General features: G+C 37.9%; 1 long non-coding RNA gene across 2 annotated transcripts; it reads left to right on the forward strand.

Annotated features, from left to right (window-relative positions):
* Positions 1-359: 359 nt before the first annotated feature.
* Positions 360-1,588, forward strand: LOC112435031 (uncharacterized). Of its 2 annotated transcripts, XR_003024372.2 has the most exons (3): positions 369-523; positions 599-665; positions 1,190-1,588. It is a non-coding gene; the product is annotated as an uncharacterized LOC112435031 (long non-coding RNA). The 2 variants fall into 2 exon arrangements; XR_013094237.1 differs by having other exon boundaries at positions 360-665.
* Positions 1,589-4,893: the final 3,305 nt, after the last annotated feature.

Consider the following 4,893-nt stretch of genomic DNA (forward strand, 5'->3'; position numbering starts at 1 on the left):
GATGATTGAGCCTTGTACAGCATAACAACCTTGAAGCAGCAGGTACAATTCCAAAACAACTTTTCCGTTTGTAATTTGGATTAAACAACAAGGAGAATTAAATAAAAGGCCTTTTTGACAGTGTGAGTGCAAATGTCTTCTATTTCCTTTCCAACTAGCACTCTTCCTTAGCCAAAATGTGCACATACCACTGTGTCTTCAAATAGTGCCTCTTCTCTATCGAGATGTTGGATAACTGCTACTGGAGTCGGGACTCTTGTTTGTTGCCATTATAGTTGTTTTCTCTCCCAATTTACAGAGTAATTCACTCTGTATGTGCATAAACGTGTGCTTCTAGCATGATTATGTAACCCCTATAGACATGGTTACTAGTATTTTCTTGTTTTTACCTGGTAATATTATTTCCGACACCCCTTGAACACACTTTGATTTTCCGTAGTTCAGTGAATGCAACAAAAGCACGTTGCTGCATTAAGCTAGGCAAAACGGAGCAAGACACCGAGAGCAAATAACAAGCTACACAGTGAGTCTTTTGGTATAAAATAAGTGTTATAAAGTATTTTCAACAGTCTCTAACTTAAAGTTATGTACTTTTCAGAGGCCTTTATGTGTTTTACTCTCGACCAAAACCAGGCAGAGCGTGTATTTGTTTCTTGGGAATTCCGGTGAGTTACTAGAGATGATAAGTTAGCAGGAAAACTTATGCTAATTTTACATGTGGTAAACACTGCAACAGTGCGAATTCCGTATTGTCTAAAAAAAGCTAAAACCAGTCGGAGTACTTGAATCGTGTGTGAAATGGAATGTCGTATTTTATTTTATTGTCTATTTGATTGGGCATCTTCACAAATGTGCAAAACTAATGCAGGATGCACTTCTCTTTTAGCCATAAATGTTGTCCAGTGCCTTTTCTGCACTTTGTCATTTCAGTTATAGGTTAATACATGTAAATAAGTTATTTAAAACTAGTTACGTTACAAACATTTCATGATGTGATTACATATGCCTTAAAAAGGGGTATTTAAATACAATTGATTGTAATGCTGTAAAGCAATACAAATGGAATTCATAGAGACAGAACAATGTTAAAACGACAGTGTACTTGATTTTGAAAACTTTATGAGATCTCATTTTATTTAGAAAAACTGTTAAGAACTATTTTGTTTATTGCTCTGTACTGTATGTGCAGACTGGTTTTTTGTGATCCTGGATCTGAAGTGGTTCTGGATATGGATGGCGAGCCAGACCCTGTGAAAACTCTTGGCGAATCCAAAAGCAGTGTGGCCAGCTGTTCTGGATGCAGGAGTAGAGCTACAGTCTGAATTACTTCGAATCGCAGGATTTCAGATAAGCAAGAGCAAAAACTGCTTACTTCATACAGATTGTTTCTCTGGGAAACTATTGAACTCCCAATATCCTGCTCATCAGGAGTCAGGTCTAAAGAGACTACTTATTTTATTTTATTTTGTTGTTATTTTCAAAAGAGCGCTCTTCTCTGTTGATCTTCTGTTAATTTTCTATGCTGTTTACATTGGATTATTGCACCACTGTAACATTGTAATAAATCTGCCGGCTGTTCAACACTCAATTCTCTCAAATTTATTTTACTCCTCTCGAATCTAGTCTATAAGTTTAACCCTACTATACTAAGCAGGTGTTACAATTACATTTTTGATAGTTTAGATCCTGCAACCAACTGCATTCTTGTAAGTGGGATCAGCAGACCTATATCACCTAATTCTTCTTGGATGTTTCAGGAAATGTGCAGAGACAAAGCTCTACGTCTGTGCTTTCCTTATTGTAATGAATTGTGTACACTAGGTTGGGCAAGCTTTTGACTCAAAGTTTTACACAGCTTGAAGTTTACAGGGATCTAATACACAAATTTCAGATACTCCTTCAATAAGGGATAACAACGTCGGGCTATTGATGGTTCTCTTGTCTGTCTGGGAGGGTCTCTTTTGATGTTTCGACAAAGACCAGGTTAGTGGTATATTAAATGTTTAAGTGATTCTGATGCATATGTGACCATTCTCTTGCCAGTCTGTGATTGTAGGCACATATTTTTAGTCCAGTGGGTGATCAAAAATGAAAGAAAATAGTGATCGGTTTGTGAGCATTTTCTTAATACCACAATTTAAAGGCTTCTGTCATCTTAAATGTGCATCATACAGTGCAGTAAAGCAAAACAGTAGGCTGGTAATCTGTTAGGTTTAGCGCCACTGTGCAGCCACGTCTGTGTGTGGCTACTCTGCCCTTCTTTATTGGATGGTAATCTTGGAAAGCACTACAGTGAAGGAAACTGATACCTTCAACCTGAGTCATTCCTGCTCTGTATGTGTTAAGTGTTGTTTTTCGATTGCCATCTCTTGACTGAGCACTGAGATCATCATTTCGACGTGAGGACTCCTGTGTGGACTCAGGATGTTTAGGTGAGATGAAAACTCTTGTAAATGTGTAAATCTTTACAGACAAAAATTAATAAAAGGTGCTGCAGGGCACAGGCAGGAAAGTCCAACACGGATGAACCAAAGGAACAACAAATAACTAAATAAGTTGTTAAGGGTTCAAATATTGAGGAGGGATACAGGAGGGATTCAAAATCACAACACTGGTCCAGGAGAGTCGGTCAAACGATGATTTTAATGAACACACGTGTGGGAGATGAACACTGTACGCAGACAGCATCGATCTCACTCGAACAATACACAATCAGTTGTTTTTATACCATCAGGGAATGTTTATGACGCCCCCTCATGCATCAAGCAGATACAATAAATGCATAAGTTTCAAAACCACAAATGTTCTGGTGACGACTTTTGACACAGTGAAAAGAACATCACCTCCATCTCCATGCCAGGTGCCTTTCCCGTAGCTCGTCTCGCTCTCGCTTCTCCAAAACCTCAGGGCATGCTCTGCAACAAAAACTGTCAATTCTGCAGACTCAAAATGCAGTTGCAAGAAAAATATGTCTGAACTTTTACCTAGAAATGAATCTGCCTAAGATGTGTGTGTATATGTCTCCCGACCTCAACTGCACTTTGTTTCACCTCTCACCTCACCTACTAGAGCGCACAAGCAGACAGAGGCCACTCTCATATGTGCAACAATCCACTAAAACTATATATGTAATATATTGAATAAATGCTGTAAATGAATGACACTACTCAAAGCTTAATATTAAGATTATAAATGAATAAAAGACAACAAAGAATAACCTGGTTATTCAAATAGCCTCATCCAGACAGCTCCTCAAAATAACCACCAAAAAATGCACACTTTACAGAGGATACAAAGACATTTTAGAAGCACACTTCCTGACTTATTCTGAGTCATCTGTTACCAAGCAAACTCCAACGCAGCAGGTTGCTGAATACACTCAGGCCTTTATTCAGGCCTGTTTCTAGATTATATGTGATATATGTATTGTAAGCGTGAATGCAATCTTTCCATAGCTCTAAGCCACTTTGCTCAATAGATCGGCCGGACATCGAAGCTTCTGACCATCAATTAACTGACCAAGCTTCAACTCTTTAATAAGCACCAAAATGCAATGTGTATAAAATGATTACAGTTGCTCCTGCAATGAAAGATTATTATATGATTATGATACCACCTGTAATACAGACTTTAATGTAATTTTAACAGCTTCAATAAATGCTTTAATGCAATGCTTGTTACGTGGTTATAATGCAATGATAATACTGATAATAAAATAGCAGTAAAATAACTTGTCCAATCCCACAATTCCCTCTCTTGGTGACCCTCTCTATAAAAGAGGGTCACCACACTTTACTAGTATCATTGCTCTGACCCTCTCTAGCCGTCCTCTGGCTCAGGGAATGAGACAACAACCTTAGGTGTTCGAGGTGGTCGACCAGAACACACTTCTTAATAAGCACTCTGTGTATACAATGATGTGTCATGTGCCTTAAATGTAAGTTGTCATGTGGAGAAACTCAAACTGAGGGATAAACATGGATACATGCAGGGAGGGATGCTGCAAAGCAGAAAGCCTGATAACTAACCAGGAGGGCTGAGCTATAAATACACAGGGAACTCATTGGGAAATGGCATCCAGGAGAAACTAATCTGGGTAGGACAGACAAACACATAAGCAGGAAAAACAGTGTAAAAAAGGGAAGTAATATACCTGAGGAGGTAGCTGTGAAAGGGAGACTGAAAATGCACACAAATGATGTATGTAATGTATGTATGTAATGATGAAATAGACAAGAAATCACAGATGACATGGTGAAGAGATAATCGCTAATACACACAAAGGATGTGATCCTGTCATTTGTGTTGCAAGCTTCACAAGCTTTACAGGTGGGCACATTCATACTGCGTAAGTAGTAAGTAGCAGTGAAGTTAATTTAGTAATTGTTTTTGGAAATCAAAAAATGTATCACTATAGGACTTATTTTGGTAGCCCTTGGGTTGCAAAATTGGCAACATTCGCTAGGTATCTTCACTTAACTGTGTCTGTATGCATGACACTGGGAATTTGTCAAATGTTTTGTTTGCATACATGGGCATGAGTTGTTTGATTTGTGTTTCATAAGAAAAACGCCTGGAGTGGAGTTTTTGCTGTACATATAGATATAAGTGAAAATGATAGTAGCTGAATAAACTTTTGAATAATCTTGGAAATAGTGTTTTAATAAATAACTTATATCACACATCCACATTTACATTTACATATATTTCAAAGTGCTGACTAAAGATTGGTCAAATTCAATCCTGTTTTGTGCCCAACACTTTTACCTTCTTAACTTGTTTTGTGCTTGTGGACCTTTTTATGCACAGCTGTGTGCTGGCTAGAGAGGGCATTCAGTGGGCAGATCTATTAGATTAAAAGTTCTTTAATCTAATAGATCTGCCCATTTTTGA

This window comes from Maylandia zebra, linkage group LG2 (assembly GCF_041146795.1).
Source record: "Maylandia zebra isolate NMK-2024a linkage group LG2, Mzebra_GT3a, whole genome shotgun sequence".
NCBI classification, from domain to species: Eukaryota; Metazoa; Chordata; class Actinopteri; order Cichliformes; family Cichlidae; genus Maylandia; species Maylandia zebra.